We start from the raw sequence: 13715 nt of genomic DNA on the forward strand, positions 1-13715 counted from the left end.
CTGCCAATGTTTGTGGGAGAGCATTTGTGGTGATTCGCCTCTGTTCCAAGATTGATGCCAGCTGTCTGAGAACTTGGTTATGCCGCCAAGTGTACCGCCCCTGGGTGAGGCTCGTGGTGCATCCTGTGCATTGTTCTGCATGCCTTAGTGATCCAGGTGCTTGACAAAGAGAGCAAGCGGGGTCTTCTCCCCACCACTGGTTCAGGTTCTGGGGTGTGGGTAGGATGTCATAAGTGGCTCTGATGACAAAACTTAGCCAAGATCCCTCCATCTCCCAGATGTCACGCCAGCTGTGTTTCCTCTTTTCCAGGCTCTCCCAATTAGTCCAGTGGCCCTGCTTGGTCATTGAGACGGCCCTGGCATGTCGCTCTGCCTCCTCCTGTCTTCTCAACTCCTCCATCACGAGTCGTCTCTTCTGCACTGATGTTGCCTTGTGCCATTGAGGAGCCTTTGGGACAAGCCCGAGCCCAGCTCTCCCATGTTGGACTTGGCCAACTACATCCCTGAAGCGAAGAGCAGACTTAGCACTCTGAACAGCTTCAGATGGGATCCACTTCCTCCCCATTACCACACGGGGGGGCCACTGTTCGAATAACAGTATCTTAGAATTTTGTCACCTAGTTTTTGAGCATTGAATAAATCTTATATCAATGTACAAATTTCTTTCCTGTAATGACTTTGCAGTGATGGTCTTTTTATGAAGATAAAAAATGTGAATTAAATATGATTACTTATTTTAAGCTTAATTTCACATGGCAAATTATAATGTTAATTAGGCACAATTTCGTTTGCACACACTCAAGGCAACCTTTGACTGGAGCAACTAGGAATGAGCACCAAATCCTATAGCCAATGACACCCATATTTCATGAAGAAATAAATATCCACAGAAACCATGGCTGACAAGTGGAATATCAAGTCAAGAGGAAGCATTCTTAGGTTTAAGAAGCAAGAATCAGACAGACGTCTTGAGTGTTCTACCATAGCTAGGAAGGAGCTTAAGAAAGGACTTAGGAGAGCTAGAAGAGGTTATGAGAAGATCTTGATGAATAAGATTAAGGAAAACCCCAAAGGCATCTTATATAGTATGAACATGAAAAACAGGAGTATGATTGGAGTGAGTGTTGGACTGATCAGGGATAAAAGAGGAAATGTGCCTGCACAGAGTATTAGAAATAAGGTGGATGATCTTGTTGCACTATTACCGATTGTCAGGTATGATGTTATGGCCATCACTGAATCATTGCTGAAGAATGGTTGTAGTTAGGAGCTAAATGTCTAAGGTTACACATAGTATCAGAGAGTTAAGAAGGGAGGCAGAGGGGGAGGTGTGGCCCTACTGATAAAGAATGGCATCAAATCAGTAGAAAATTGTGACACAGGATCGGAAGATGTTGAATCCTTGTGTGTTGAGTTAAGAAACTGCAAGGGTAAAAGGACTCTGATGGCAATTATACTTATGCCTCCCAACAGTAGCTGCGATGTGGACCACAGATTACAAAATGAAATAGAAAAGGCGTGTCAAAAGGGAAATGTTATGATAGTCATGGGAGATTTTAATATGCAGGTCGATTGGGAAAATCAATTTGGAAATGGATCTCAAGAGAGTGAGTTTGTTGAATGCCTACAAGATGGCTTTTTAGAGCAGTTTGTCAGCTATACTGGATTGGGTGTTATGCAATGAACGAAAGGTGTAGGGAGCTTAAAGTAAAAGAACCCTTAGGAGGCAGTGATCACAATATGATTGAGTTCAACTTGAAATTTGATAAGGAAAAGTGAAGTCTGACATAGCAGTATTTCTGTGGAGTAAAGGAAATTACAGTGGTATGAGAGAGGAGTTAGCCAAAGTAAATTGGAAGGAGCTGCTGGCAGGGGTGATAGCAAAGTAGCAATGGTGTGAGTTTCTAGGGAAATGAGGAAGGTGCAGGATAGATGTATTCCAAAAATGAAGAAATTCTCAAATAGCAAAATAGTACAACCATGGCTAACAAGGGAAGTCAAAGCTAATGTAAGAGCAAAAGAGAGGGCATACAACAAAGCAAGAATTAGTACGAAAACAGAGGATTGGAAAGCTTTAAAAGCCCTACAGAAAGCAACTAAAAGAGTTATTAGAAGGGAAAAGATGAAATATGAAAACAAACTAGCAAACAATATCAAAGTGGATAGTAAAAGTGTCATGGTCCGGTCCGTGAAGTCCGTATTCTGGTTCATGGTCCGGTCCATCGACTCTTGCTCCCGGTTTTCCTGTCTTCCCTGTTTCTGTTCTTGTTGAGCTCTAATTGAGGCAGCTGATGCTCATTGGGGCTGGCTGCATAAATACCTCCAGAGACCAGGGCGTGGCTGCTGGATTGTTCTCATCCTTACTCCTTGTATCCCTTCCTCTGCCTTCTGTTTCCTCGCCTGAAGCCTTGCCTTGTCTTGCTGGTAACTCGTGCCTCATCTCGTCTCGCCTGCAGTCTTGTCCTGGAGCTACCCTATACCTAGCTCCCTTCCTGTCCCTTGCCCCCGCCCAGGTAAGCCAGTCTGTCTTGCCATTACCCTGCAGCTGGTTCTGTCCCTTCCTGTCCCTAGCCTCCGTTGGGTAAGTCAGGCCGTATTGCCGTTACCTATGGTTGGTTCTGTCCCTTCCTGTCCCTTGCCTCCGTTGGGTAAGCCAGGCTGTATTGCCGTTACCTACAGTTGGTTCTGTCCCTTCCTGTCCCTTGCCTCCGTTGGGTAAGCCAGGCCATCTTGCCGTTACCTGTGGTTGGTACTGACCCTTCCTGTCCCTTGCCTCCGTCGGGTAAGCCAAGCAGTCTTGCCATTACCTGCGGTTGGTTCTGTCCCTTCCTGTCCCTTGCCTCCATCGGGTGGTGATCCGCGCCCTGCCCAGGAGAAGACTCCAGCCTCCTGCTTCCTGCCAAGCCTCTCCTCAAATCTCCAGCCTCCTGCCTCCTGCCAAGCCTCGCCTCAAGTCTCCAGCCTACTGCCTCCTGCCAAGCCTCGCCTCTAGTCTCTAGCCTCAAGCCTAGTCTCCAGCCTCCTGCCTCCTGCCAAGCCTCACCTCAAGTCTCTAGCCTCCTGCGTCCTGTCAAGCCTCGCCTCTAGTCTCTAGCCTCAAGCCTAAAGACTCCAGCCTCCTGCCTCCTGCCAAGCCTCGCCTCTAGTCTCTAGCCTCAAATCTGAAGACTCCAGCCTCCTACCTCCTGCCAAGCCTCACCTCTAGTCTCTAGCCTCAAGCCTGAAGACTCCAGCCTCCTGCCTCCTGCCAAGCCTCACCTCAAGTCTCTAGCCTCCTACCTCCTGCCAAGCCTCGCCTCTAGTCTCTAGCCTCAAGACTGAAGACTCCAGCCTCCTGCCAAGCCTCACCTCTAGTCTCTAGCCTCAAGCCTGAAGACTCCAGCCTCCTGCCAAGCCTCGCCTCTAGTCTCTAGCCTCAGATCTGAAGACTCCAGCCTCCTGCCTCCTGCCAAGCCTCACCTCTAGACTCTAGCCTCAAGCCTGAAGTCTCCAGCCTCCTGCCTCCTGCCAAGCCTCACCTTGTCTCTAGCCTCTAGCCTCCTGCCAAGCCTCCCCTCTAGTCTCTAGCCTCAAACCTAAAGACTCCAGCCTCCTGCCTCCTGCCAAGCCTCACCTCAAGTCTCTAGCCTCCTGCGTCCTGTCAAGCCTCGCCTCTAGTCTCTAGCCTCAAGCCTAAAGACTCCAGCCTCCTGCCTCCTGCCAAGCCTCGCCTCTAGTTTCTAGCCTCAAGTCTAAAGACTCCAGCCTCCTGCCTCCTGCCAAGCCTCGCCTCTAGTCTCTAGCCTCAAATCTGAAGACTCCAGCCTCCTACCTCCTGCCAAGCCTCACCTCTAGTCTCTAGCCTCAAGCCTGAAGACTCCAGCCTCCTGCCTCCTGCCAAGCCTCACCTCAAGTCTCTAGCCTCCTACCTCCTGCCAAGCCTCGCCTCTAGTCTCTAGCCTCAAGACTAAAGACTCCAGCCTCCTGCCAAGCCTCACCTCTAGTCTCTAGCCTCAAGCCTGAAGACTCCAGCCTCCTGCCAAGCCTCGCCTCTAGTCTCTAGCCTCAGATCTGAAGACTCCAGCCTCCTACCTCCTGCCAAGCCTCACCTCTAGACTCTAGCCTCAAGCCTGAAGTCTCCAGCCTCCTGCCTCCTGCCAAGCCTCACCTTGTCTCTAGCCTCTAGCCTCCTGCCAAGCCTCCCCTCTAGTCTCTAGCCTCAAGCCTGAACTCCAGCCTCCTGCCTCCTGCCAAGCCTCGCCTCTAGTCTCTAGCCTCAGATCTGAAGACTCCAGCCTCCTGCCTCCTGCCAAGCCTCACCTCTAGACTCTAGCCTCAAGCCTGAAGTCTCCAGCCTCCTGCCTCCTGCCAAGCCTCACCTTGTCTCTAGCCTCTAGCCTCCTGCCAAGCCTCCCCTCTAGTCTCTAGCCTCAAACCTAAAGACTCCAGCCTCCTGCCTCCTGCCAAGCCTCATCTCTAGTCTCTAGCCTCAAGCCTGAACTCCAGCCTCCTGCCTCCTGCCAAGCCTCGCCTCTAGACTCTAGCCTCAAGCCTGAAGACTCCAGCCTCCTGCCTCCTGCCAAACCTTGCCTCTAGTCTCTTGCCTCAAGCCTGAACTCCAGCCTCCTGCCTAGCCTCACCTCTAGACTCTAGCCTCAAATCTGAAGACTCCAGCCTCCTACCTCCTGCCAAGCCTCACCTCTAGTCTCTAGCCTCAAGCCTGAAGACTCCAGCCTCCTGCCTCCTGCCAAGCCTCACCTCAAGTCTCTAGCCTCCCACCTCCTGCCAAGCCTCGCCTCTAGTCTCTAGCCTCAAGCCTAAAGACTCCAGCCTCCTGCCAAGCCTCACCTCTAGTCTCTAGCCTCAAGCCTGAAGTCTCCAGCCTCCTGCCTCCTGCCAAGCCTCGCCTTGTCTCTAGCCTCTAGCCTCCTGCCAAGCCTCCCCTCTAGTCTCTAGCCTCAAACCTGAAGACTCCAGCCTCCTGCCTCCTGCCAAGCCTCACCTCTAGTCTCTAGCCTCAAGCCTGAACTCCAGCCTCCTGCCTCCTGCCAAGCCTCGCCTCTAGATTCTAGCCTCAAGCCTGAAGACTCCAGCCTCCTTCCTCCTGCCAAGCCTCGCCTCAAGTCTCTAGCCTCCTGCCTCCTGCCAAGCCTCACCTCAAGTCTCTAGCCTCCTGCCTCCTGCCAAGCCTCACCTCAAGACTCTAGCCTCAAGCCTGAAGACTCCAGCCTCCTGCCTCTTGCCAAGCCTTGCCTCTAGTCTTTAACCTCAAGCCTGAAGACTCCAGCCTCGTTCTGCCTGCCAGCCAAGCCTCGTCCTTGCCTAGTTCTGGGGTCCGAGCCAGAGGCAAGACCCAGGTACTGGGTCCTTGTCCAGTCTCTGGCTCGGAGTCCAAGCCCGGGCTCCTAGCTCTCTTGTCCAGTCGTGTTCCTAGTTCCCGGTTTACGTGTCCATGTCCTTGCCCTCACCCTGTATCCTAGTCCTGTCCCTAGTACTTCAGTGTCTGTGTCTTGCACTTGGGTCCGTTCCCAGCCACCTCCGTATGACAAAAAGCTTTTTTAAGTATGTAAAAAATAAGAGAGATGAGAATGGATATAGGACCACTAGAAAATGAGGCCAGAGAAATAATAACAGGGGACAAGGAGATGGCGGATGAACTAAATGAGTATTTAGCATCAGTCTTCACTGTGGAAGACACTAGCAGTGTGCCACATGTTGTAGTGTGTGAAGAAAGAGAAGTGAATGCAGTTACTATTACAAGGGAGAAGATGCTCAAAAAGCTGAAAGATCTAAGGGTACATAAGTTGCTTGGACCGGAGAAACTGCACCCTAGGGTTCTGAAAGTGGTAGCGTTAGAGATTGTGGTGGCATTGGTAATGATCTTTCAAAAATTATTGGACTTTGGCATGGTGCCAGAGGACTAGAAAATTGTAAATGTCACTCCACTCTTTAATAAAAGAGGATGGCAGCAGAAAGGAAACCATAGACCAGTTAGCCTGATCTTAGTGGTTGGGAAGATGTTGGAGTCAATTGTTAAGGATGGGGTTCTGGAGTACTTTGTGACACAGAACAAGATAGTACAAAGTCAGCATAGTTTCCTTCAAGGAAAATCCCGCCTGACAAACCTGTTGGAATTCTTTGAGGAGATTACAAGTAGGATAGATAAAGGGGATGCAGTGGATGTTGTATATTTTGACTTTCAGAAGGCCTTTGACAAAGTGCCACACATGAGTGCCTCCCTTGGAGGGTCAGACATCCTGAGCCAATAGGCTGATCCTGGACTTATTTCATAATTTACTGGCATAACTTACATATTACTATTTAACTATTTATGGTTCTATTACTATTTATTATTTATGGTGTAACTGTAACAAAAACCAATTTCCCCAGGGATCAATAAAGTATGACTATGACTACGAGGCTGCTTACCAGGTTAAGAGCCCAAGGTATTACAGGAAGGTTACTAAGATGGTTAGAGCAATGGCTGATTGGTAGGAGGCAGTGCTTGGGAATAAAAGGATCCTTTTCTGGTTGGCTACCAGTGACTAGTGGTGTTCAGCACGGGTCAGTGTTGGGACCACTTCTTTTTATGCTGTCTATCAATTATTTAGATGATGGATTAGATGCTTTGTTGCAAGTTTGCAGATGATATGAAAATTAGTGGAGGGGCAGGTAGTGTTGAGGAAACAAATAGGCTGCAGAAGGACTTAGACAGATTAGGAGAATGGGCAAGAGAGTAACAAGTGAAATACAATGTTGGAAATGCATGGTCATGCACTTTGTGGTAGAAACAAATGGACAGACTATTTTCTAAATGGAGAGAAAATCCAAAAATCTGAGATGCAAAGGAACTTGGGAGACCTTGTGCAGAACAGGAATGGCTACTTCAAGTGCCAGGTTTTAGATGTTTCAGAAAGAACAAGGAGGGAGGCAAAAGAGGTGGGGGCATGGCACTGTTGACAGAGATAGTGTCACGGCTGCAGAAAAGTTGGAAGTCATGGAGGGGTTGTCTACGGAGTCTTTGTGGGTGGAAGTTAGGAATAGGAAGGGGTCAATAACTCTACTGGGTGTTTCTTATAGACCACCCAATAGTAACAGGGACATCGAGGAGCAGATAGGGAGACAGATTCTGGAAAGGAGTAATAATAACAGGGATGCTGTGGTGGGAGATTTTCATTTCCCAAATATTGATTGGCATTTCCCTGAAGCAAGGGGTTTAGATAGGATGGAGTTTGTTAGGTGTGTTCAGGAAGGCTTCTTGACACAATACGTAGATAAGCCTACAAGAGGAGAGGCTGTACTTGATCTGGTATTGGGAAATGAACCCGGTTAGGTATCAGGTCTCTCAGTCGGAGAGCATTTTGGAGATAGTGATCACAATTCTATCACCTTTACTATAGCATTAGAGAGGGATAGGAACAGACAAGTTAGGGAAATGTTTAATTGGAGTAAGGGGAAATATAAGGCTATCAGGCAGGAACTTGGAAGCATAAATTGGAAACAGATGTTCTCAGGAAAACGTACTGAAGAAATGTGGCAAATGTGCAGGGGATATTTGCATGGGGTTCTGCGTAGGTACATTCCAATGAGACAGGGAAAGGATGGTAGGGTACAGGAACCGTGGTGTACAAAGGCTGTTGTAAATCTAGCCAAGAAGAAAAGAAGAGCTTACGAAAGGTTCATAAAACTAGGTAATGATAGAGATCTGGAAGATTATAAGGCTAAGAGGAAGGAGCTTAAGAATGAATTAGGAGAGCCAGAAGGGGCCATGTGAAGGCCTTGGTGTACAGAATTAAGGAAAACGCCAAGGCATTCTACAAGTATGCGAAGAGCAAGAGGATAAGACATGAAAGAATAGGACCAATCAACTGTGACAGTGGAAAAGTTGGATAAATCACCGGGACTGGATGGGATGTACCCCAGGCTACTGTGGGAAGTGAGGGAGGAGATTGCAGAGCTTCTGGCAATGATCTTTGCATCATCAATGAGGACGGGAGAGGTTCCGGAGGATTGGAGGGTTATGGATGTTGTTCCCTTATTCAAGAAAGGGAGTATGGAGGATAGCCCAGGAAATTATAGACCAGTGAGTCTTACTTCAGTGGTTGGTAAGTTGAGAGGCAGGATTTATGAACATTTGGAGAGGCATAATATGAATAGGAATAGCAGCATGGCTTTGTCAAAGGCTGGTTGTGCCTTACAAGCCTGATGGAATTTTTTGAGGATGTGACGAAACACATTGATGAGGGTAGAGCTGTAGATATAGTGTATATGGATTTTAGCAAGGCATTTGATAAGGTACCCCATGCAAGGCTTATTGAGAAAGTAAGGAGGCATGGGATCGAAGGGGACATTGCTTTATGGATCCAGAGGTGGCTTGCCCACAGAAGGCAAAGTGTGGTTGTAGACGGGTCATATCCTGCATGGAGGCCGGTGACCAATGGTGTGCCTCAAGGATCTGTTCTGGGACCCCTACTCTTTGTGATCTTTATAAATGACCTGGATGAGGAAGTGAAGGGATGGGTTAGTACATTTGCTGATGACACAAGGTTGGGGGTGTTGCGGATAGTGTGGAGGGCTGTCAGAGGTTACAGCGGGACATTGATAGGATGCAAAACTGGGCTGAGAAGTGGCAGATGGAGTTCAACCCAGGTAAGTGTGAGGTGGTTCATTTTGGTAGGTCAAATATGATGGCAGAATATAGCATTAATGGCAAGACTCTTGGCAGTGTGGAGGATCAGAGGGATCTTGGGGTCCGAGTCTATAGGACACTCAAGGCTGCTGCGCAGGTTGACTCTATGGTTAAGAAGGCATACGGTGTATTGGCCTTCATCAATTGTGGGATTGAGTTTAAGAGCCGAGAGGTAATGTTGCAACTATACAGGACCCTGGTCAGACCCCACTTGGAATACTGTGCTCAGTTCTGGTTACCTCACTACAGGAAGGACGTGGAAACCATAGAAAGGGTGCAGAGGAGATTTACAAGGATGTTGCCTGAATTGTGTAGCATGCCTTATGAAAACAGGTTGAGTGAACTCGGCCTTTTCTCCTTGGAGTGACAGAGGATGAGAGGTGACCTGACAGAGGTGTACAAGATAATGAGAGGCATTGATTGTGTGGCTAGTCAGAGGCTTTTTCCTAGGGCTGAAATAGCTAGCATGAGAGGGCATAGTTTTAAGGTGTTTCTATGTCAGGGACTGCAGCAGTCCAAAAGGCAGCTCATCACCACCTTCTCAAGGGCCACGAGGGATGGTCAAGAAGTGCTTGCTCAGCTGGTGACACCCACATCTCGTAAATGAATAAACTTTAAAAAAACTAATTCCATTTGCTGGCACATATCTAACACTTTCTGTACCTCAGCTTATCCAGATACTTCAATGTTGGGCGGGTACCCACTTCTACCACCCAGTCAGGCAACACATTCCAGATTCCAACCAACCCACTCGAAAAAAGAATTCTTCATGTTTCCTTTAAAACTCTCCCCCGCCCCATTCTGAACCTATGTCCTCTCGTTTCCCTGAGCCTCTGTTGACAAGACCCAGTGAATGTGCTGCCTGTGCATTGACTGGATTCCAGGTAACTGCTTGGCACAAGTAAAACTTTGCTGAGAACAGGGCCCAACACATCTGGAGGATATCACTACTGCAACCTGGCAGCTGTGTGCAAATAAACATGAACTACTTTTTATCCTTAATCAGTTGATTCAGGACCATTTTGTATTGCCCTTGGCATTGATTGAATATTATAATCCAGGACTAGAGATTAACATTTCAGAATTAATGTATAAATATCACAGTCACTGTGACTTTGGGTTTTTTTTTGTATTTGGGATTTCAAATAAACAACCTTCCACCCCTCCTCCTCCTCGTATTGTATCAGGTCAGAGACAACATTCAAATAGGTTTATGGGACAAACTGTACTAAAAATAAACCTGTGTTTGTTCATTTATTAAAACATGTTAAACTGCATTTTCAATTCTGACATCTGATTCAATATGGCAGAGCAAATTTATAAAACGCCTAGTCGATGTGTAGAGTACAATCTTTCAGCTTTTTAACGAGTGTTAGATGAACGGTAAGTTTATAGGTTATTGATGTTACCAGAACTAGGAAGTTAAACAGGGATAACCATTTTTTAAAAAATAACACACACTTACAATCTGTACAGCCAATAAATAAAATGTACACATGGTCTTCTTCTGCTCGGATGGTTCAAATCTAAATATTTCTGTGATAATAGACCTTCTGGCATCTGTCACTTAGCCTAGCAGAACTGACTTGTTTAAAGATGAAACTGACGTTAAAATTGGAAATTAATCTTTGTTTGGGGAGAGGGAGCACAACCTTGACAAGCAGAAGCAGAAACCAGTTAGAGTTATCAACATTGAAATTGTTTAACCAGTTCTAATTGCCTGTGAACAAATTAAATTTATGTTACTGACTGCATCAGTTCCACTAAAAGTTGTTTCACAATTATGCTGATCATCATCAGTATAATTTACAATTATACAAGAAAAGTCTAATTGTTTCCCCATGCTTATCTGTGCAAGGAGCCTGATTACTTTAGCAAGTTTATATAGAAAGGAATGACTTCCTGCCATAGAGTTTTCTGAGTCTTGGGGTATCCCCAAGTATTTCACAACCAACAGAATTTATTGGTAGTGCAGATTCTGTTTCAGGGGAGTGCACAGGAATTTAATTCTGATCACTTTAGAAGGCGGGAGTTTTTTTCATAATAGATGCACAACATACCCTGAAAGTATTATTCCTCTCCACAGATACTGCTGGATTTGTTGAGCTTTTCAAACATCCTGTGAGTGTTGCTCAAGATTTCCAGTTTCTGCAGAACCTCTTGTGTTTATGGAAGTATTTAACGATAACTTAAGAGAACCATTTCTTATACCCTACTTGCATTTCTTACATTAGTGTATGTTTTTTGCGGGTTTACAGTATTGGTATGTATGAAACGTATGCCTGAGATGTGTGCATGAATGGATACAGCCATCTGAAGGGGGTTATGTGAGATGATGTGAAATAAAAGTACTTCTAGAGGACCAGATTGGGCTCAATTCTGGACACTCCTCTTTCTTGTAATGAATTCTGGGTATAGTTTATAAAGAGTATCAGCATTATGCATATTGGCCACACTAGTGTGACCTAAGAGTTTTCACAGGACTATTCCGTATGGTGAGCTGTAGTACCTCAAGCATTGGCGCCTAGTAGAACAACCACGAATTCTTGCATCAGATAATTCCTTGGAAAATGATGAAATAAGTGAAAATATCACATTTTTTTTCTCTCTGTAAACATTGCAAAGGTATAGGGCATAGTACAGTACAGGCCTTTCAGCCCACAATGCTGTGTCAACCTTCTAGCCCTTCCCTGCCATATAGCACTCTATTTTCCTTTCATCCATATACCTATCTAAGAGTCCCTTAAATGTCCCTAATGTACCTGCCTCCACTACTACCCCTGGCAGTGCAGACCAGGCACCCACCACTCTCTGTGTTTTTTTAAAAAAACCTACCTCTGATATACCCCCTATACTTTTCTCCGAACAATTTAAACTTATGCTCTCTCCTATGAGCCATTGTCATCCTGGGAAAAAAGCACTGGCTGTCTTCTCTACCTATGCCTTTTATCATCTTACATACCTCTACCAAGTCACCTCTTGTCCTGCTTCACTCCAAAAAGGAAGTCCTAGCTTGCTCAGCCTATCCTCATAAGACATGCTCTCTAATCCAGGCAGCATCCTGGTAAGTCTCCTCTGCAGCCTGTGTTAAGCTACCACATCCTCCCTATAATGAAGCAACCAAAATTAAACACAACATTCCAAGTGTGGTTTAACCAGAGTTTTATCGAACTGCTACATTACCTCATGATTCTTGAAGTCAGCCCCCCAACCAATGAAGACCATATACCATATACCTACATACACCAAAACACCAACCTGTGCAGAAACTTTGAAGAATCAATCAATGTGGACTCCAAGATCCGTCTGTTCTTCCACACTACTAAAAATCCTGTCATTAACTTGTACCCTGTCTTCAGGTTCGACCTTCCAAAGTGTATCATTTCATACTTCTCCAGATTAAACTCGCTCTGCCACTTCTCAGCTCAGCTCTGCAGTCTATCAATCTTTCACAACACCACCAACCTTTGTGTCATCTGCAGACTTACTAACCCTCCTTCCACTTCTTCATCCAGGTCATTTATAACAATCACAAACAGCAGGGCTCCCAGACAGATCCCTGCAAAACACCACTGGTCACTGACCTCCTACTACCACCCTCTACTTTCTGTGGGCAAGCCAGTTCTGAATCTGCCAGCTACGTTTCTCTGGATCCCATACCTCCTGACCTTCCAAATAAACCCACCTTGGGGAACAGTGGAATGCTTAGTGGAATTCATATGGATATGAATGGATATCCAGATATACCACATCCGCTGCTCTACCTTAATCAATTTATTGGAGAATTCAATCAGCCTTGTGAGGCATGACCTGCCCATCAAAAAACCGTACTGATTATTCTAGTCAGATGATGCTTCTCCAAATGCATATAAATCCTGTCTCTAAGAATCCTCTCCTATAGATTACACACCACTGATGTAAGACTCACTGGTTCATAATTCCCAGAATTATCCCTACTAACTTTGGTGAACAAAGGAAAAATATTTGCCACCTCCAATCTTCCAGTACTACATTATGACAATTGAGGACGCAAAGATCATTAACAAAGGCACAGCAAAATCTTTCCTCACTTCCTGTAGTAACCTTGTCATGGTCCCGATCATTAATCCCCTATCTTGCTCCTAGTCTCCTTTAATTATGCCTTGATTTTGATTGTTAATTTCTGATTTACTGCTAATTTGTTTTGATGACAGCACACCTGGTCACCATCAAGAACTGCAGTATAAGAACCCCGGAGTCACAACCACTAGTCGCCAGTTTGTTGGTCTTTTTTCCTGTGAGATAACTATGTTCCCTGGCTGCTTAGAACTGTTTGTTCTAAGTCTAGCTCCTGTTCCAAGGTTTACCTATGAGACTCTGTTTCTCTGAGTCAAGGCTCCGTGTCAAGACTTCATGTCAAGGCTCGAAGTCAAGGTTCCCTATCAGAGCTCCGTGTCAAGATTCCTCCTGTTTGCTGTTCGGCGTTTACGCCCGTGTAAGCACCTAGACTCAATCTCTGTGCCTGTGTCCTGCACTTGTGTTCACTTCCTACGCTCTTGTAACAAACCTGGAGCGTATCCCGTCGGCTTCTGGGGGCCTATTTGTCCTCATGTTTTTCAAAAGTTACAGCATATCCTCTTTTTTAACCTTGACATCTGCCAGTATATCAGCCTGCTCTACACTGATCTCATATTCATCAAAGTCCCCCTTGTTTGAGTGTATTCTGGAGTTAGAGTATACAGCAAATATTCATTTCACCAGCCGCCATTCTTCCGATTTGAATATGGATTACAGATTGAATTTAAAACACAGCTCAAAACAGTGGTCTTCCTGGAGCTATAGGCTGAGGTCAACAGTAAGAAACACTTCTCTTGACTGCAGACACCTGAATACGGCCCAGAGATGGTGGAAATTAACATTCACTTTTGGTGTCTGGATTGTGGGTGTGAAGATGGAGGTGTTTGAAAAATTATATGTAATTCAAAGGGACATTGTAACTGTACAATTGTCCATCTGTTACCTTTGATCCTTAGCATATAAAAATGTCATGTGATATTGGGTCACGCAC

Source organism: Mobula hypostoma, chromosome 9 (assembly GCF_963921235.1).
Source record: "Mobula hypostoma chromosome 9, sMobHyp1.1, whole genome shotgun sequence".
NCBI classification, from domain to species: Eukaryota; Metazoa; Chordata; class Chondrichthyes; order Myliobatiformes; family Myliobatidae; genus Mobula; species Mobula hypostoma.